Source organism: Apteryx mantelli, chromosome 16 (assembly GCF_036417845.1).
Source record: "Apteryx mantelli isolate bAptMan1 chromosome 16, bAptMan1.hap1, whole genome shotgun sequence".
In the NCBI taxonomy this organism is placed as follows: Eukaryota; Metazoa; Chordata; class Aves; order Apterygiformes; family Apterygidae; genus Apteryx; species Apteryx mantelli.
Window position 1 is genome coordinate 9811530 of NC_089993.1, and position 22262 is coordinate 9833791.

At 37.4% G+C, this 22262-nt stretch overlaps 1 long non-coding RNA gene across 1 annotated transcript in view; it reads left to right on the top strand.

Moving 5' to 3' along the window:
- Window positions 1–21244, top strand: part of LOC106482650 (uncharacterized) — a 34778-nt gene extending 13534 nt beyond the window's left edge. Inside the window, exon 3 of the long non-coding RNA XR_001292211.1 lies at window positions 21213–21244. This is a non-coding gene — a long non-coding RNA (uncharacterized lncRNA). The remainder of the gene's footprint in view (window positions 1–21212) is intronic.
- Window positions 21245–22262: the final 1018 nt, after the last annotated feature.

Sequence of the window (22262 nt, forward strand, 5' to 3'; positions counted from 1 at the left end):
GTCTGCAGTTATTTACCTTCCTCATAATCCTTAATGTTTGAAACATTGACTTTGCATACCAGTTACATATTTAGATAACTTTTCCTGTCAGCATCAGACTTCTGAGGGTCTTGATTTTCAGTTTCCAGCTTTCAACAGGAATAAAAGCATGCCAGTATTATTTATATAAGTTATGGTTTTAGGTAGTTTTTTCTTTTTCCCCCTCTCTTCCTTAATCTTGGCTTTGGACTGGTAACTGACTGTACCAAGGTGTTGCAGATGACTGTATTAAAAACATTTTTATTTTGTCTGAAAACATCTTCTAAATGCTGAAATGATGCTTTCTTCTGTCATGAGGAGAAGGTCCAATAAACTGGTGAGTGTTCAGTAAATGCTTAAACATGAGCAGGATTAATTGCTGTATAGCAATTCAGTAGAGAATATACTCATCACCTGTACTTCTCCATTATTTATGAGAGTAAAGCCTCATGAATAATGAGATCCTTAAATATTTAATAAATCTTTAAGTATTTATTAAAAATCTGTAAGTATTTAATAAAAAGTATAGTTACTGAGAAATAGAATATTTTGGATGTATTTTTAGTAGCTGAATACACTTGAATTGCTGTTTTTGATACCTTAATGTACCTGAAAGACTCTGTTGGTAACTGAGGATTATGTAGCTTTAGGTAATTTTAGGTGGTCTAGGTACTTTTAGTGTCAGTGTAAGCAGGTAATTGTTTGGAGTATACTTTTTGATTTCTTTTTTTTAATATTAATTTTAGAACAAAGTTCTATCAAAACCCCCATTAACCAGCAGATATGTATTAAATGTAACCTATAAAGTTATATATAGTCATCACATATTGGAAAAAATCCCCAAGAAAAAAAAATCTGCTTTTTGCTCTCAGTGCATAATACTGACTATAAAGAGGCGAAGAAAGACAGTGCAGCTTTGAAAAGTTCTTTTCAAGAGGCTGACTTTAGCAGTATTACCACCGTACAATTTGCTGCTTTAAAAATAAACTACACTTTTCTGCACAGCCCAAATCTAGGGGTCTTTCTAGTAAGAATAAAATGACATTGATTAACCATTTTTTAATGAAAAGTACCAGTTCTGAACAGCACAGCAGAAATATTTGAGAGTTGCAACAGCCATTGATTTTTATTTTCTTTAAGCTACAAAATACCTGAAACTTTAAGGTAACTTGATCTCTTGTAATTATAAACTCAGAAAAATAAAATAGTATAAGACTTTTCCTGATTCACTAAAAAATACTACATTGTAAGTGCATTAAAAATGAGACACGTAAAATGTTTAGTGTTTTGCAACTTCAAAACGTCTTCCTACACTTTTTGAAAAAATTTTTTTGGTCTCTTGACTGGAACAGTTCAATGGTTCAAATGTATTTTTCTTCCCTTAAAGCAGGGAGTTACTTCAGATAATTTGCCTCGAGTGTTCTGTCTCTTTCCTCTTGCTTATTAATTGACTTTGAATGGATGGTAGATATAATTTTTCTTTGTTTTTGAAGATATTTGCCAATTCCTTTAACAAATAGTTCTCTTCTTGAAATTGCCTTTAAACAACTGAAGGAACTTTAAGTCCCAGAAACAAAGAGATTCTCTGTGAGAATTGTAATATTTCAGTCTGTCACCTGTTTTGTCATGTTTAAATGGAGAACACGTTTTCTCCTTCTGGTCTTTTGCCCTGTCCATTTACATCTGTAAAATGTTTCACAGCAGTTATGGGTCTTGCTATGTGTTTGTAAGTGCCCATTTTAGTTGGAGTTGCTTTGTGCTACTGTAATGCAAAAACCAGATCAATTATTTGCAATTCATAGTGTGTCAGTTGAGGTATATGCTGTTATTTCTACTCCTTGATTGAATGAAAGCTAACTAACACAGCATGAAAATCAGTTGAATCTGCAATTTCATATTCACCTTCCTCATTCAGACTTAAAATTTAAATGGAAACTCACAGTAGAGTTTAAAGCACTCATAGTTGTAGAAACAGAACATTTATCTCCTATAAATATGGTTAAATTGACATTAGCTTTCATATTGTAACAATGATTTATAGCAGGTTATTTACCACTACTGATTCAACTGTTGTATGCTTTTTGTTTGTTTGTTTTGTTTTTTTTATATGCTTTATACCTGGTAGCTTTGCTGAACAAACAGAGTAAAAGGAAGAGAATCTGTTTTGGCCTTCATGACGTCAATAAAACCTAGGGGTGAAATTCAGTTCTGACAGTGAACATATGAAGCCTGTGCACAGCAAAAGTCTACTTTAGAGCTTGAGTGACATTCAGGAAGAGACGTGCAGAGATGAGAATTTCTTGATCTGAAATACTTACACTGAATTATGAGTGAACTTAGAATGCATCTTATTTTAAGATGTATGTTGGTAATAAACAAGCCAGAAAGCACAGTTTGACTTGCAGTTAATGAAAACGGTACTTCCGTTAAGCATTTCTATAAGGTATCGGTGTCGTGGTGGTTTTGTTAGTCTTGCTGTACCTAGCATAACCTTAAGAGTTACATGTTGGATTATGAAAGAAAAATGCCAATTTAGTATTAAAGCCACTGGTGACCATTCAGAAAGCTGAATGTAAGCTCTCAAAGAGGCAGAATGTTGCTGATATGCTGTCTGTTGTTTATATTACCGTTTTTTTGGTATACAGCAGATGCTGTTGACTCCTGCTGTGGATACATCTGATGTTAGAGCTAAGCTGATGGAGTGCCTGCTGCCCCCACTGTGTGCTCTTGCCCCTTTCCTTGGACTGACTCTGGTGCTCCTCTGACCTTGCTGTGTGCTTAGGCAGAGAAATAAACTTGCAGAAAACTGCCCCCAATTTGGAAAGGAGTGTCTAGTATTCTGCTGATTTAGTTCCCTGAATTGACTCACTGCTGAGTCAAGAGAATGGCAAAGTTTGCCCACAGAGAACAACAAAAGTGTACAGCTGGTACAGGAGAGAGGTGGGACCTTTCTCCTTAGTAACAATTAGTCGATGAGTTGGCTTAGCTAAAACATACAGATTTAGCCTTTTGTATCTGTCCATAGACTGCTGACCCTTTCTCCTTACTATCTTGTTTGACTTCCTGTTAAGCTCAGAAAGCAAGCTGGAGATATATTATGGGTTAAAGATGCATTGTCACTGTTTTCTTCTGCTCGTTATAGCTCTTCTGTACCTTCTCTAACTTACTTTGAAGGCTTGCCTTAAGCTTAGAGCTGTACATATAACGTTGCCTGACTCTACTTGCAAGACAAGGTAGATAATAGCAACAATTCTTTGCAATTCCAGTAAGGGTTCAGATTAGCGCAGAAGGTGCAGGCTTTACAGCCCTCGCAGAAGAGTGGTGCAGACGCACTCAGTTTGCACTGAGTCAGCTTGGGCTCAGGTGAAATTACTGTGTCAGCCCTGCCAGACACAACTTTCCTCTACTTGAAACCACTTTCATGGACCAGCACTGTGCACATTCCTCAGAATAAATGAAGGGCTGCTTTGTACCGATGCAAGTGGTGACCTAGCCTGACTTTCAGTTTGTGTAGTGCTGCTAATGAGGGCTAATAAGCATCATAAAACAGTCTAATGACCTTATCAGAGACTATTCCTACTTTATTTTGGTCAACGCTCAGGCTGAATGATGGTCACAGTGAGCAGCTCTTCAGTGGCTGGCTTTGTTCATATCATTCATTGTGTGGCCTCGTGTCTTGCACAACATCTGGAGATAGGGTTTATGGAAAAAATTCTTGAGCTTATACCTTGGAGTATTATATGACGCACAAGATCTGACCTACAGTTGTACGGGTGTATGGCTTACCTAACTTAGGAAACCCTAACATTTTGTTAACATGCTTATATATTCCAAAATTTGAAAATGAGTCCCCCAGCCACTCAAATTCTGTTAAGTAGAACTGTGCTATTTTCAGTTACCCTGTCCCTGAGGACAGAACCTTTAATCCATTGCAAAAAAAAATCTGCTTCTGGAGCTAACAAAATAGCTGTGAGTGGTGGTTTCCTGTGTTGGCCAGCACCCAGAATGAGCCGAGACACGCGTTTTGTTGCTGGTTTTGTAGCTACTGTTGACAGCAAAAGAATATTAACTCAGGGACTCTACACTTTATAAAAGCTCCTACTGTGTACTGATAACTAGACTTTTTTGAGCTATTTAAGTGTCTCTCTCCCTGACACTTCCCTTTGGTCCTCATACCAGATTTTTCCACTTTCTTTGACTCCATAGCTGTTTTCCTGTTTGAACTCCAAAACTATAAGCAACATTAGCATAAGTCAAAGCAAAGTAATTAAACTCACTGTGGTAGTTAATGTTGGTGAAGAGTTCTATGAAGTTGCACTATCTGCAAGTCTCATCAAATTCTGGTTCTTTTCAAATACCATTATAACTAAATAGAATTTGCTGCATGCCCTGAAGGTCAGCACATACTGTCTGTTTTGGACAAAAAATAGGTAATAAAAAATTGAGTTTTCTTTCTTGGATTAGTTGTTTTTTTTCCTTTTCTTTTTCTTTTTTGTTAATATATTTGTTATCTTAGATACAGAACATTTTGTTCTTTTTCCTGTGACTCATTGTTCAGTGAATACAGTAGTGGACTACAAAATAACCAAAAGAAAAACATTTAAACAACTAACGATGCACTTGATGTGTATACTTGACTCTTTCACACTGTTATTTACTAAAAAAAAAAAAAAAAAGACCAGTATTATGGCTTTCCAGGCTGTCTATTTTAGCAAAATATTAAATGACAAGAAAACAGCAGATACATTTTTTGTGAAGTAAATAAAGTTAATTCCTATTGATTTCAGTAGCTGCTGACGTGTCCTAGAGCTCTTATTTGGAACATTAGTAACTGCTGTTGTCTCCTCTATGTACATTTCAGTCACATGAAAAAAACAAAAAACCCTCATCCTACTAGATGTAGGGAATTGTTTTTTAACATCAAAATTACATTTCATACAAACATTGTATGTCTTTTTTTTCAGAACAGCTGAGTTTTGATATTGAGGGAAATGGTATATGCTTATCAGACCTTATTTATTAATCTGTTTGTGCTCCTCATCTTCAAAATCATGGTCACAATTGTTATTACTTAAATATAGAATTAAAAGAATAATGAGAATTGTTTTTTCTCAGTTACTGTGAAATTTCTTAAGAATATCAAATAGAAGATTTGGAGTTAAAAATTATGGATTTACTATTTGTAATACAATATTTATTTTCCAGGGACTTGTTTTCCTGCATGCAGTGGTGTTTCCAAGGTGATGAGAATCAAGAGAGCTACTGATACTGTAAAACTTGTGGAATAACACAAGAAAAAATCTCCAAAGACATTGTTAATACTATATTTTAACTAAAGCATTACAATGACACAAGTTTTTATGATTTCTACCTGTAGATTGGACTTTAACTTCTCCTGTTAGTTTCTTTTATTACAGCTTGAAGGTGACAGTGTTAATATTTAAAAGCATTTTTTATGTCTTCCAAAAAAGTGTATCATGGGAAGATTTTAGGAATACATAAAATTATTTTCCTTTTTGGTAAGATTTGTATTTTGCTTAGGCATGGAAATATCTGATACATATTCCTAGCCAGCATGACCTTGTATAATTAATCTTTCCAGCTTCAGTAAGTTTAATCTATAATATTGGACTCTTGCAGGGTGTCTTGTATTCTATTTGTAGACTCTACTGAAGATTTTGGGAGATCCTGGGAAATATAAATCTGTATTATAATCAATTTGGACCAGCAGCTTGCCTGCCTGCCCTCACAAGGTACACTCTGGCAGTAATATAGATATACTTCTAAAATAATGTAGGTGGCTGTTTACAAGTCTGCAAGCAACCCTCACTCCTTGAAACTGTTTTGAGGGAATGGAGTCAGTGACAGGTGCCCTAGAAATAACTAAGCAGAAAAAGAGAGAGAGTTTGTTGCTATGGAAGCCATTCTGCTGCTTGGTGCACACTGTATCATCCAATTTAGAAGAGCTTTGGAGCCAATCAAATAGGGTTTTTTGTTTGTTTTCTCCTTCCTCCTTTGGATGAAGTTTGCCTTTGGGGGCAAATCCTGTGAATTGGAGCACAGCCTAAGCTGAGACCTCCAGAAGCAATATTGAAGTAATCCAGGCTTTGGTGTAGCTGCTCAGTTTTGCTTTGCAGTCACTTTCTGACTTTCCAAGCCTGGGCTAGTATTTGCATGTGCATTGTATATTCTGAGCAGCAAATTGCATTTTGTAGCAGCTGAGTTTCTAGTTCTGATATAGATTTAAGGAGAGAAGTCTTGTACTTCTTAGGGGAGTATGTAGTTTGTGTGTGTCAGTATCCCAGGTATAAATGAATGGTTCCTTCCTCCTATCCTCTGTCTAGTCTTTTTAGACTGTAACTGCTGCTGTGCTAAAACTTCCCCCCCCCCCCCTTTTTTATGTGTTTGTATGCATCTAGCATGATGGGACTCCATTCTCAAAGCTACTAGAATACAAATAGCAACACCTGAGTCAAAGAACCATTGCTCCTCCTTAGCCAGGTCTTCTTCCCCCTGCCCTAAGGCTAGTGTGCGATGGAAAAGAAGAATCCTTGCTTTTAGAAAAGATGTGCTCTTGCATGTCCTACTTTTTTTCTGATGCAGTAAAACTGCTAGGCTCCACTCTACTGGGGGCTGGGGAATAGAAAAAATTGATTGCTGCATTGGAGCTAAGGGAGAGAAAACAACATTACTGGGTTGTTAAGCAGTTATGCTTTTTATATATTTTTGAGTTGTGTAATCTTTACTGTGTTTTTTTTTTTTGTTTTTTCCCTTGTGCCAGTTCAGAGGTGAATGTGATAAATTTACATGACAGGGCTTACCTTTTTGTGTTGCTGAGTACCTGCTGCTTTTCCTGAGCAGAGAATATTCAGAACCTCCCAGCAGAGGCTAACACCAAGTTCTAAAGAAACTGGTGTACATGGCAATCTTTGAAAGAGCTGTAGCAGTTTCATTTTAAAAATTTGGAAGGATATTTACAGTATCTAAGTAATTACCTGTGCCGTATATGAGATATTGTTGTGATATATGCTGAGCAGACCTTATAATTAGTTCCCTAGGGAAATGAATGAAAATATAATTCCATTCTGCCCTTTCCAATAAAATGTGGCCTTGCTAATTAATCAATTTTAAGAATACCAGGTACAGTCACATAAAATTCATCATTAATGCTAGGACAAAGGTTGACAACTTTTGCTAAGAATACAAATGAAGGGGAGAACAGCAATGATTAATCATGCTCCTACTTGGAAGCGATTTTTATTTAAACCCCTCCTCCCTATTATATATGACTGCAAGCTTGCTAATGGCTTAAAACTTCTTGCTACATGCTGTTAAGTAGTTTGGCAGATTACAAATGTTACTTTAAATGAGCACTTAACATTGAGTTAGTGACTCTTTAATGTAGCTAGCAAAGTACTAATTCTTCCAGTGTAAGGTGATGTTGTGCCAGACTGTGGCATGCAAAATACGAAATGTATTTTTCTGTTGATTCAGAGTAGATGTCCAAAGGCAGAGTATGGCATAGTGTTCTGTGTTTACCATTATTCCTGACAAATTCAGCTGCAAGGGGAGAACATTTGTATCTTACTTCTTAAAAATGTGTGAAATACCATCTCAACATCCTCTTGCTCATGCTTAGACCACCTGAATGAATTGTCTGTGTGGCAATATAAGTAGAGGGGAAGGAAAGGATTGTATCTGCAATTTTTGTTTTTCACTGAGCCAAAACAGATTTAATACTTCTAAGTAGTAATAACCTTGGGCACCAGATACTAAGGTTATAACTCATTAATAAGCATCCGCTATAATTCAAGAATGGTGGTTTTGATGTCTAACTGAAGTACTAGTGGCAAAGCAAATATGCTGGTCAGTGCCATCTGTATTCCTCACACCTTTATCTGTGGCAGACTCTTGTTTAGTATACAGTATTGTGCTCTGAAGCAAAGCATTCTCCCTACAGTGGCATCTTTCTTTGGTGCTATATGTATGTGAAATCAATTCTTATTCTTTGAGATGAATGGAAAAACAAAAGTCCTGAGAAACCTGTGCTAATGAACATAACATAAAATAAGGTGCTTATTACATATTTTTCTCCACAGTGTGTTTTGCTTAAAGACTGTACTGAAGAGCTCATGCTGGGCATTATGCTTAATCTGTCTTCATCCTATTTTGGATAGTTCTGATGTAAAGCCTCAGTGAAGCACTGTTTAAGTAATGAAGCACTAATTTAAGATCTAAGCCAAAGTTTGACTCTCAGCTGTGATAATGTACAAAAGTTTTACTACAGATTGTTAAAGACATTGAACAGATGATGCCTCATGTTAGCTGAGGAGCTCCTTCTCTTGAGTCAGCAGCAAGTCAAATTCTGCTCTGAAGTCAGTCATATCTGGCCAGAATGCTACTTCTTGGTGGAGTGAAAAGTTCCGGTGTTTTGGAGTAATGCTAGAGATAGCATGCTTTCCGTTCTGTTTGAGGACACTGTCTTTTTGATATTTGTTAACTTCTGGTTCAGGTGGCAATGAGAAAAGTGCATGGACAGGTTAGGATGCTGGTATCCATTTTTGCAGGCAAGATCTTTCTTTCATTTGAGACTCCTTTCTGAGGTACATAGTTCTTTGATCTGTAGTTTGGGATTTAGACATCAAGTATAAGCTATAACAAGAGCTGAGGAATACTAATGTGGACAAGTATCAAGAGAAACATGAATTTTGTTTTTAATATCCTTTTCCACAAGGACCCAGGTGCAGGGAATTCCTGATATATTCTTCCAGTGAGTGCACTAGCAGTTGAGCATTGGAGACACAGAAGGAGGAGGGAAAAGAGGATACCAAACTGATGTCCTGACTTAGTCACCAGAATGCCTTGCTACAACCCTAGCTAGCTAAAGCAAACAAAGACAAAAATGATTGTAATGTTATACACAAAGAAAGAGAAAAATGGGTGCTATACAACCTCTGTATAGGCTTGCTCCATTATGAATGTGTCTCCTAGATGCACAGTGTCAGATCGGAAAGAACAGCCAAAAAATTCAGGGTAACAAATTGTCTGATTGAAATCAGGATTTCTCCTGATCTCAAGAGCCTCAATGCATGTGGTTTCATGTCTCTCTCTGCCTCATATCTATCACTCTGATATTCTTAGTGCTGTTAAAGCATTTCAAAATTTGTGGCTGTCCAGAAGCTCAGGCTAGACAAGAACTAGGTATGTAGATGCAATAATATTCAACACTTAGGCTCTATGACTGGGTGCTGCCAACTTAAGGTGAATTCCATAATACATCTGCCTTCAGTTAGTAGGTGTTAGGTCCTAAGTGCAGCCTTGTCCCCTGTCCTAGAGGGTTTGGCTGTCTGTATTCAAAGCCAGCTTTGATGCAGTGCAGCTCTGTAATGTTGGATCAGACTGCTGTGAAAAGAACTGCGTGAGCAAGAGCTGTAAGAAGCCATGTCGGAGGCCTCCACCACTTCTCTTGGGAGCTGCTTTTAAGCTCAGGCCTTTGGTCTTGCCTGAGCTGCATTGCAGCTGTTCCTGTGTCTGGCCACGAACCTTGTTGATCCTGATCTTGACTCACTGACTTAGTGGCTTGATCCCCGACCTGCCCCATCAATATGGACTTGTCTGGCAGTCACTAGATTGTGGCTGACTCTTGTTGCTATCTCTGACCTGCTCTGCTCTTCTTGCTCAGGTATGGTGAAGTTGTGCCCCTTGTTAGTGAGGACACTGCCCTTGCCTAATTTCTTGTCATGCTCAGCTCCTGGCTATCAGCCCAGTCCTGCTCCCTGACACTAATGCCTGACAGTTTTGTGATGTAGATTAATAAATATTTATTTCATTTTTATTTGTGGCCTTAGAGATGATTTGGAGATGCACTGCTTTTCATTTTCCAGGAATGAGTATTATAATATTTGTTTCATATCCCTAAGCTTTTGGAACACATTTGTGTGTATAATCTTCCCTGGCAACCATCAATAAGCACTGCATGGCCTACTTTTTTTTTTTCCCCCTTGTTTGTTATATAAAAATGGTTTGCTTTTGAAGATATAGAGAAACTATATCTCTTATGATTTTTGAAAACAAAATGACAGCTGTTCAGAGAAGCTTGGAGAGGTAGAAGATTTACAGAAATTACTGTGGAGTTAGATTGGAGTCATTAGGAATGTTGTGCAGTATGGCCTTGCAGCACATGCAAGCTCTCTTTAAAACACATACATATGCATATTTCACATCAGTCTTCCATGTTTTTGTTGCATGTTTAATGCATATTTCAAATATCAGCTTTCAGTTTAACTATTTCTGTTTCCTATTGGGCCCAAAGACTCTTACTCTATTTCTGAATAGTACCAGTACAGTGGATTCCTAATGTGAGTGGCTGTAAGTAGTAAATGAGGACAAAGAGGAGTAAGGACTCAGATTCCAATATCTATGAAAAGCCACTGGATGTTGATAGCCCAGTGCTGCAAAGATTTGAAAGTTCATTCATATTCACTATCAGCAATTCTTTTCTGATTATAGGACTCTCTGTTGCAACTGAATATGCTGAAGAAATGTTTTTTAATATAGGATGGAATCACTATAGCTACCAAAGATTAAAAGAAAATCTCAAATTAGAATTGGTTGTCATTTTATTCTTTCCAGTAAAATGTGTGTGCATTTTTCCTATGCAAATTTAATTTGGTAGTGCTCATCAGTTAAATGAAGAAGAAAATTTCTGACAATAAAGTGAGAATTTTCTGTTGCATGCCAGCATTTGACATGAAAAGGAGAAAATATATTTTTGATTTTTAAGCTGTAAATTAAGTGTGTGTGTGCATGCACACCTTTTTAAATGCACAAGAATTCAATGCAAAGAGCTGTTTCTGAGAAGAAGAGAAGCTGAGACAAAGCTTGACTTGAGCAGACTTGCTGAACTAAACTTAACTCGACAGAGGGAGCAGATGCTGTGCAACAAAAGGATATGAAAAAGGGGACCAACAAGGCTGAGGAGCGACAGTGTGAGACATTTCATTTGAACAAAGTCTTAGACACACATGTCCTGACTCTGAAGGTTGAATGCCTTTTGAGGTGGAAGGGATTTACAGATTCTGACATGCCATCCTGAAGCAAAAATAATGCAAATTTCTTTTGATAACACAGTGTCTGCCTCATCTGAGTCTTTTTCCACTTCATAAAAAAGCTTTAATCTCCTATGCAGTGTGGCATGGTTCCAGTTACTTACTCAGGAGCACAGGCACTGTCTGCCTCTGTAAAATCCCTTTCACATGAAGCAGTACTTGGGTGGTGATTGCTGTTCAGTAGTCCCTCTCTAGCATTTCCTCTTGTCTCAAATGTATGTTGACAACAAGGAAACAGAAAGGGAGAGAAGGAAAAGGTTAGAAAGAAAAAGGAAAAAGCCCTGTCTAATTATACAAAAAAAAGTTCTTTTAGAAAGGAATTTAGTTCAAGGTGAAAGGACAGTGAAAGTTTCATCTTTTCATGAAACCTCATTTAAAGGGTTGTAACCTACTTATGTCTGTGATCCAATAGATAGGCCACAAGACAAGCGATACCTAGTAGAAACAATTGATTTGGTGATTTAGACTTGAACTTTTTTTTCTTAATGGAGCATCTTCATTAAAATAGAGCTCATACATCTCAGGTCTTTTGTTCACTCATGTCTGCTGGCTTACTGGCTCACATAGATGTTTGTTTTTTTTACTCCTCTTGGCACGCACAAGGCATACAGCTGCAGAAGAGCTAACCAGATTGTTTTAAGTGCCTGTGCCAGGATCTTCCCTCCTGTGTATCACTGCGGAATGGTGCACTAATTCAGTGGCACCTGTGAACCACATGGGATGTACTAGAGCTGTACAGGTGTCTGTGAGGAGCATCGTTGAGTAAGCTATCATTTTGTGTGTCTTCTGAAGAAGGTGAATTTGCAGAGGTGTCTTGTTGGGCCGTAGACCTTTGCTGTTGGTGTTGGCGGGTGCAAGAGAAAAGCTGACTTGGTTATTAAATCCAATATGAGTTTGCAAGGCTGGCAATATTAAAGAAAAGGCAAAAAAGCATCCAAATTTGAGATCACTGATGCAGAGAGGGTTTGAATCTGAGGTATTTTGTATATAGAATCTGGTTTCAGACAAACTATTGGTGTGAGGCTTGTATAGGATCTGGTTCAATGTTGCTGCTTAAACATGGGTCAAATAACTGAAGATTTGCTGGGCTGCTTAAAAGACAAGTTGCTCTCCTGACCACCCCTTAAAGTCCAATGTGCGGTAAATTCTGTGAGATATAAAGAATACAAGCTTTGCATAATTTGTTGATGTATTAAAGGATGGTTCATTGTCTGAATTTTTGACAGAGATTCTTCATCCTTATATTAAATTTAGTTTGTCTTATCTAGCAGCCGATGAGTTTGTATGATGTGGTAGCTGTCTTACCCTGGAGTAAATGTGATATTTGGAATTCCTGGCTTCCTGCCTTTTTGCATACTGAGTTTTGCGTACTTGCATGCATGCTTGCTGCCAGGAGCCAAGTCAGTACTTTAGGGTCACTCCAGATTATCTGGAATGCTAGAATTAGTATTAATGCCTCCGTGTACTTCCCAGTCTACTTCAGCAACTTTCTCTTGATTTTTGTAGTTTTTTGTTTTTGCCATGTAACACTGTTTCCAAAAGCTTCTAATTAGGGTGGATCTCTTTTTAAGCATAATTAGAACAATTGAAAAATAAATGTGTACTGCAAGAGATTTTTTTAATAAGCATGTCTTAAGTAATTCATAGACTATTTTGGTCTTTTGTGCAACCACATGATATAATCAGGGCTTATGTTTGCTGTGCTATATTTGCATATCCAGAGAAAAATCGTTACATATGCTGTATAAAATTTAAAACCTTCTTAGCATGGAAAGGTGGCTTGCATGGTATTTTTATTTTCTAAATAGAAATGAAGATACATCAGCAAAGTATTTTTCACTACGATTTTTTTAAACTGAGAATATATATGGTGCTGGTAACATTAACACTGTGAAGTGATGTATTCTATACTAGCAATCTTTTTTCTTCCCTTCCATTAAGCCAAACTGAATTTCTTTTTCAAAGTCTCTACATTTCTCTACACATTCTTTCATGCCAAGTTTCAGCCCTTGAAAAACTTTTATTTAGTAATAAATCCACTGGAAAAGAGGTTTACAGGAAAAGTGCTGACACAACCTTAACCATCATGGCGCAATTAGTTTAGCTGCAGGTTTGTTGTAATCCCAAAACAATAACAGAGAAAATTGTCTTGTCAAACAAATTCCATCTGTCCTTTGTATCATACAGTCCCTGGATTATAACTCTTTACATATGATTATGTCCTCTTCAATCAGGCTTTCTAATATCAAAATTGCATCCAACTTCTTAAGTAGTTTAGTAAAGAAATACTGGGTAGAGAGGGAGTTAAGCAAAGACAAAGCAGAGAATAAATACATCTTAAAGGAGATTTTGACATTAGCTTATATACTAGACTTGGTGGGTAGAGTTTGTTTCCTTGTTTATTTCTCTTGTTTTATTTCTTTCTGCTCTGAGAAAACAGTTTTGTATGTAACACAGAATTGTGGTGACCAGACTATCTAAGTCCTTTTATAGCCCTTCTTACAACAACATGAACTATTAAGTGGCAACAATAGCTCTTCTGTTGTTTTGACTGGATACTAAAAACAGATGTAAAAATGCTTTCAATCCTAGTTTAATTGTTTAAGCTGTTCATCACCACTGTGACAGCCAAATGGGATATTAATATCTTTTCACTAGAAGAAGGGGAGGTAGAAATAATCCAAAAACTACTAGGTGCATATCTGATTCCTCAAGTATTATTACTACTTATTCTCAAGTATTATTGTCTACTGTATGTTGATATGCCGAGAGTCATATTTTTAAAAGAGAGAGGCAATATTTACGTGATAGAGCAACACATTGAGATTGAATGTAATTGAAAGGGATACTTCTTACAATGTTTTTGTAGTGGCAGCAGAAAACTCTGTGGTAATGAAAAGGAAGAAAACGTTGAGAAAAACAGAACTCTGTTCTGAGAACAGAAGTGGAAATAGCAGTTCCTGGCTTTTCTCTCTCAAATTCCTTGGGCAAACCACTTCCTGAGATGCAAAATCTAAAAAACTACCTTCTCTACTTGGAAGAGAAGATGTAAAGAAATGAATTGATACTTTGAGTGCTTAATTTAAGGTCTTATAAAGATGCCAGGCATTACTTAAAAGCTATGAACTGTAAACAAGCTAAAAAGAGTGATGAGGGAAAAATGAATATTGAGAGGTGTGTGTCATGCCCAGCGATGAAATCTTCCCATTTCTGTTAGCTGAGGTAGAGCACATATAGCTGTGGCAATCACAGCTTCGCAATTGTGGGTCTCTTTCTTCCTATTTAGCCCAGGACTGTGTCTGTGACAGGGCTGTCACCTGGAAGATTAAAATTTTAGTTGCAGCAAGGCCCTTAGCAAGAGGACTACTGTGGTCCTCATGTAAGGCTAGTGTCCTGGAGCACTTGCCCAGCATGTTCAGTGCAGGGAGTGTTTTCTGTCCACCCCTCCAGGTTCTGGACTTCTGTGCCATTGCCAGCTGGTGGGACCTGGAACCAGACATGTGCTTTGCGTCTCCTGTGTAGAATGTGGCTTTTTACTCTTGTCTGCTTAGCTATAGGTCTCTGTGCCACCCTAAGCATAAGAACTTAAGCAAAATGATATGTTTAAGTATATGAATTTTCACAATGATGTCAATGGAATCACTTTTTGTAGTAATTTACTCATCTGAGTAAAATCTTTCTTGGGTTTTGAGGCCTTCCTTTTTACCCAAGGTATAATCTAGCAGTCATTGAGGCTATAGTTCATTGATGCATGCTGAAATCTCATATAAAGGCCTAAAAATAGGATGTAATTTAGTCCTGACCCAGGTCTGAACATGTTCTTACACTGCAATGTGAACGTATCTTTACACAGAGCACATAGTGCTAAGTCTTTCTTTTCTCATGTCTTTTCAAAATTCAGGTGGCATGCTTTAAGAGTTTATTCTGTATTTAGAGTCAAAGCTTGCTGTACAGGATTGATTACCTGATCACCTGGCCTTAATTCCTGATGATACATAGTGTTTATACTGCACATTATTCTTCATGGAATGTGCCCTGTTTTTTCACACTACTGTGTTGTCTCAGTCTTGCTCTCTCCCATTTCTATTTAAGCTGGAAAAAAATCAAAAAGAATGTAGTCACTGAACAACTTTAATACCTCAAAGGAATGAAGGGTCCCTTTGGTTCCTTTATTGCGTGCTAATATTCGTAATATTCTGAGACCAAACTTTGCCCCTTTCTTATGAGAGGACAGATATCTGATTCCTTAAATACCAGATGAGGCAGTAATACCTAGAGCTGTTGTGCAAAAAGCATTTTATATGTTGAAGGAATCGGGATGGAGACTTCACTGAATGTGTCTGTGTGTGGCGGGGCAGGGAGAGCCCTAGTTAAAGCTCTCCCCAGTGAATTTTTCTTTGAGTGTGTGGCAGGAATAAAAAAGCAGTTTCCACAGCTGAAACTGTGCTTGTTGAAAATGAGCAATGCTTATACAGAGGAGAGAATCCAAATTTAAATAATAAATTTTCCTTGATATGAATGTCTGTCTTGTGAGGTTCCTTCAACTATATTTTCTATGATTTGCTGTCTGTCTTGCAGGATGAATCTTAGCTTGTATGACTGGAAAAACTGAATCATAAGTCAATGTTCTGGAGAGAATGAAAAAGAGAACCCAAGCTGCTGTAGGGGAATATGCAAGAATATACATGTCTTACAAACACCCCAAGCATGATATTGCCCCCTCCCTCAACATGTCATTCTATTTTATTTAGATTGGTTTAAAAGCACGGACAATTCTGACTGTATCCTCTTAATATCTATCCGCATGTATTGAAAGAGAGAATCAACTTGCTGTATTTTTTCTCCTGGAATTAGAGAGTGCCTACATGATTTTTGCAAAAGTTAGCAGTGACACAGCTACGTTAAGCCCTGGTTTTAACAGCTGTCATGAGTAAACATAACATGAGTTCTCAAGGCTTGCATAAGGACCAGAAGTGTTCATGGAAATGAATCCTGTGCCGAGACCATTATGTAATAACTTTCTTCAGACTTAAAACTAATGGAAAGATGAATTAGCTGTTTCTTCAGGATGCTGAGAGGAAGTTGAAGGTAGCAAATTGAACAGCAGCAGCTGGGAAGAAGAAAATAACATTTTTAATCTTTTTATTGCAACTAAGAAAGTTTTACTGTGCAGCTGGAAAGGTGTCAATGGCTTATCCAGCGCAAAATGTAGGGGTCAGTATGGGTGCATATTGTAGATTAGAGGAATGTTTGTGCAGTCGGTGTAGGGGCATTAGTAACTGCAGAAGAGCTAGTAGCAGTAATTGCCTTACTGGATTTTCATTTTCTTCCTCTCAAGATCTTAACTCCTGAATCAGTATAGTAATGACAGAAAGTAACACCATCTCCCATGCAAAAACATTGTTCTTACTGCAGTATGTCACTGCTACCAGGCCCACTGTAAGACAGCTTCCCCTGGACTAATCTGTAGCCTACAAAGCAGCGGCACATAAATTGTTCAAAAGCATCATCTGTATTGGCTGCCTCCCCTTAGTGGAGGGGCGTAATTCATCAATCATTTTCTAGGAGCCTTTCTCAGGCTTGGCCTCCCTATCATCACTTATTTATATTGCTGGTAAATTGTTTACAGGCAAGCTGAGTATACTTGAATTCTGAAAGGCAAGAAGCTAAGCCAAACCTGATACTGTTGCAGGTAGCTTTTCTGTAACAGAGGAATGAAGAACTTCATTATGTAGCTGAGTGGTGAATGATTGTTGAGGGCATTGGATATGAGTCATTTGAGATCGATTGTTTTGCTGAATAGAGCAGCAGGGTTGAACTCAATGTTTAGGTATGATAGTTTAAAAAAACAGACTAAGGTATTTGGACAGGCAATTATCTTTAGCTTCAGTGGTAGTTTAGTGGCTAAATTCCCTGGTGGACTTTAGGAACCTCAGTGCTTCCTTATAATCATTTAAAAAATACCCTTACCGAAAGGAGAAGGTGAATGGCTCACCTTTAAGAGCTCTTCAGATTTAAAACTGCTGTTATTTCTCAGTTCTGTTTGTCTGGAATAGTGTGGGAAAGTCTCTAAATGCATTATATTTTTTTCAAAGTTAAGCACAGACAACAGACATCAGTGTCCAGAAAATACCATCAAAGAATCACTGAAAAATCTCACAGAGCTCTATATGTCTATAAGAAACATCAAAATAGCCATGTTTGCTTTATATAAGCACCGCAGGAAGGCCAGAAGCTGAGAAGTGTCTGAAAGAGTCTGTGAGAATACTTAGAGGAAGAAACTTGCAGTAGAACAGGCATGATAAAAATTTTGGCCACAGGAATTACCACTCATGGAGGCATTAAAACTCTTGTAGAAAATTCTGTCAGCAACTTCTTTATCTTCCATGGTGTGCTTGGTCAGCCCTTCCTGTTTTTGCTTCTAGTATAGCCCAGGGTTTTTAACTGATACCACTTGACATATCCAGTGAAATGAACTGGGCACTTTAAAAGTCATGCACCTGCTATGTGCGACAGATCCTAAAGCTTGAAATGCTGTATTACTTAAAATGCTGGCAACAAGGTTGCCAAATATTACACCTGGACTTTTCTGCAGTTTCACTGATACTTAGTGCATGTTGGTTTGGTCTGCAGAGCAGTTCTAGTGTGCTTGGATTGGACTGGATTATTTTTAAAGAAAAGAAATCAAATTCTGTTCCAGGTGCACAGCAACTCTGCTTTGACATTTAATGGAGGCTTAAAAGTCCCCACCAATGACAAGCTGTTTGAACAACTGTGAACCATATTTGTGGTGGGGCCATTTGGTCCAGGGGATGAGACTAAATTGAGTTTGAAGCAAAAACTGTGAACATCATATAATGTAGAAATATGGGCCTCTTCACCAGCTGCTTTAATCTCCTGATCGAATCCTAATTGGATCAGATTATTTGCTAAAGTATACACAGCTGCAGTGAAGTAATTTTTCCCAAAGCAATGGAAGAACTCTGAGCTCAATTGTATATTTGCAGAAGACAAATTGTGATTATTTCTTGAACAAGATCTCAGACTACAATGCTCAAGAACAAAACACTATCATTCTAAGAATTTTTAAAAGATGTCTTTTTGTTAATTGTTTTCTTGATCCTCTTACCTTTTTCATGTACCTTGATGTGTTTGTTTTATTGCTGAAATGTTATAATTTAAAGCTAGTAACTTTAAAAACTTGACTTTACTAGTAAATGGTATAAATTTTTACCAGAATTTTGACAAAACTTTCTCATAAGAATCTAAGAGCTCCAGTAAGAGAAGACCACCCATTGAGCTTCACCACTTTGTCCATTATTAAACAGTGTGCCTACATTAGGGCAATGAATGGCCTAGAAAATTGAAAATAAGAGCAAGTGGAATGAGTTCCCACGTAATAATACTGATTTTATACTACCTATGGTTCATAAGAGAACATGAACGTGGACATTGATCCTAGAGCAGCTTGTCTTGCTGTAATTTGACTAGGAGTTCTTTGGCTTCAGGCTTTCCCATGTGTTTGACTTGACCCCTTGATACATATATGGGACCCCCTCAGCCTGCTGCCTTGTATTGTTTTGCTGTGGATTTCACTCTTGGGACATTTCAATAGAAAGTTATCATCACATTGCACAAAATATTTTATGCACTTACTGTGCATCTGTCAGTACAGTAAGTAACAATGTCAACAAAAATTTATTAAACTTTTAGGATGGCTGAAGAAGATGTAACCTTGAAAAATGAACTGAATTCTTCCTGAGGGCTATAGGAATAGGGGTATAGGTGGTGTATGAAAATCTTCCAAGTCTTTTGGAAGATGGTAAGACTTACAGCACTTAAAATGTTGCTGTAGTGTTCTTTGCCTGATAATTTATTTTAAGATTCTTTGCATCTCTTACGCTTCCTTTCAGATGTTTCATTAATATTTGTCTGCCTTTAGATTGTGAACTGTAATGCCTGGTGGCCTGCTTTCTATCTGAGTAATTCCACCTCTCTCATTAGCAATGAATAAATGAACCTTCAAGTCTGATCATACATCCCGAAGTAGTTTTCCTAGGAAAGGATTCCCTGAATAAGTTTAGAGTTTAATTAGTTCCTTTCAAGCAGTTTTTCTGCTTGCATTTTGCATCAAAATGACTGTACATGAGTGAAAGCCAGTGTGCCTGTTTGGGATTAGATATAATGTTTTGTCTTAATCCTATATCATCATAATGTTGCAAAACAATTTTTGTTATACATAATATGTACATATATATATATATTACCAAATGCTCCTAACTTTCAAAAACTTGCACCAAGGAGTCTGAGATTTGTGGCTGTTTTGAACTATTATTTTGATGCCATAATTATGGGCCAAATCCTTAGCTGATATGAAGTAAGTCCATTCTGTTACTCCACGGGAGCTGCACCGGTTTATATCAGCTGAAGATTCAGCTGATAACTCTAGGAGTTCTGTGGTTTTGCAGTAATAGTGCTACTAGTAAAAATTCAGCTCACTTCTAAAAAGCTTGTAATAAAACTTTGTTCTTTCTATGATGGTGGAGCTATGCAAATCTTTAAGGAACAAACTAACCAGCCAAAGAACTATGTCGATTGACATTGATTTATGTAGATTCATGGTCAAGTTTTGCTTGACCAGTGATCTCTTGTTCTCAAAGGAAAATTCCTTCACTAACTTTTCCTGCTTTTGGGAAAAAGAGTAATAGATTTACTCTCTGGGTGAAGAAGGAAGTTCCAGACAGATATGGTCCTTCACATTCCTATGAAGAAATGGGTAAGTTTATATAGTCAGAGGAAAATGTGGGACCTCTCAGGTTTATTCAAAAAGGAATGAATCTGTGAACTTTTCTGTTGTGATGCCACAGAAACGTCAGGCCTGTAAAGTATCAGAGCTATCAGAATTTTGCACAGATATATCTAAAATATAGTGGAACTTTCCCTCTTTTTTTTTTTCTTGGAGCAGTATAATTTCCCCAGGGAACAGTGTACTTAAAGATGAGATGGAGAAGGGTGTGAAAGTGTTCACCTAGAAAGCTTTTCCTCTTCAGGTAAATCAGTCTCTTTCACTTGTTTTTCCTATGAGAAGCTGTTTCTGCCTCGATACTGGCTCACCTGCCCTACAACAGTAGCTTATTTGAAAGTGTCATGTAGGAGCATGCGCATGTATGTGTGTGTGGAATAACCCGGGTGAAAATGAATATTTAGATGGCTGACAGATCACCTATTTTCTGAAACCATTGCTACCTCATCAGTATGTGCTAAGTGGCCCAAGGTGAGCTTGCCTTCAGAATGTGTGTTGTTTGCTTGTTTTTGTTTTTTTATGACTCTTCTGGTTTTGTATTCAATAATGCTGCCTTCCTTTTAGGCACTGGGAAAAGACTATGACTGTGTCTACAAGCAAAACGCTTTTTAAGTAATTGAGCTAGATAAGTGGCATCAGGCATGACACATTTGCATCCCAGCCTCATATCTTAATATATTAAATCTGTCCAGAAGAAGGGGACATTTTTGAGCTGACAGTTCACTTTCACTTCATTTCACTATTCGCAAACTTACAAATTGCAAAATTACCTCTCTGCCTGATGATCTCTTTGAAGAAAAGAGATCAAATAACTACAAACTGTTTTAAAACAGTAATCCTAAACTCAGCATTGCAGAACATGTATTCAGTTAGGGAGAAATCATACTATTTGCAAGCATCTGTACTCATTAGCTGTTCCAGTGCTTGACTATGGTAGAAACAAGAAGGGAAGTGTTATTTGCAAACTTTTTAGCTTTCTGCCTCTGAGGAATACAATGGCAGCTGTGATTTGTCTGCTTAGCTCCCCCCCCCCCCCCCCAAACTAAATCAAATTCAGAAAATGCATAGGACTTAGATTTTTAGCTTTCTTTTTTCATATCCACGTGGTATTATGTGGAGAGAGGATTTCTGGTTTGGAGTTACGGCTCAGGCTTCCGAGTGGGACAGACCCAAGTATTGGACTCATGTTTTGAGACTTTTATGTAGGGATGCAGTATATGTTGGAATTTGAGATGACGCTAAATTGTCATGCAAACATAACCTGTGATTCTGTTTTTCATCAGCAGTGTGTTTTCTCAGAAGTTTTAAGTGCGTGATTAGACTCCTTGGCTCAATTGTTTGAGGATGCCTTACCTGCTTTTATGTGTAAGTATTTAGAGACCAGATCTTACTTGGAGTCCATTGGAAACATGCTTTTGTTGGAATGGAAATGTAGTCAGCAATCACTTTAAAATTCTATAGTTTACTGCTTAGATCCCTGTTGAAAGGGTATAATTTGAGTTCTTACTATGAAAAGTTATATGCCCACATTTTTTGCAGCTTAAATTGATGCAGATTATTTCAGCTGCTGTTTTATTTAGGTTTAATATCTGTTGGTGCAAAAAGGAATGTGGGGTCTAGAGCAAAAAAGTAAAAACTGCCAGTGTGTTTCCCCACCATGATAATTTATCACCCCCAATAGTGTGTGTGTATGTGTCCCCATCCCAGAATGTAATACCCTGCATCCAGCGTATCAAATGCCTTTATGAAACCTATCTGTGAGAAACCATTTTATGTACTAGTGTTAACTCAAATGTGCGATCACTAGCGAGTGAATAGAAACATTCTATTAGTAGTGGGAAAAACACGTTCCTAAACGACCGCTCCCTCTCTGACCCTTGGTCCTTTATTTATCCCTGTAGGATAGCTATTTTGTGATCAGAGTTTAAATGTAAACTGTAACTTGGCAATATTTCTTTGAATGAGTATTAATTAATGCCACCATTCTTTATTCTGCCAAATGTTAGTATTTTTCTTTGTATGTGTCAATATATGTCACTTTTGGGGGCATATACTGTGTGATTTTGATATAGAAAGTGAAATTGTTTTGGTACAGGCCACAGGTTGAAATTTACTTGCAAAACCAACTCAACAGACACAAATAGCAAACATATTAGTGAAAATTAGTTTGGAAATTGGTTATAACTGAAAACAGTAAATATTAACAGTAAATATTTTGACCAAGCCTAGTTGGAAGAAAGGCTGAAAACTGGAAGTGCGAAGTGTATGAAGACAAGCTGGTCTTGAATGTCTCTAGGAATTCTGAGCCCCGTCTGTTCTTCTCAGATATCCTG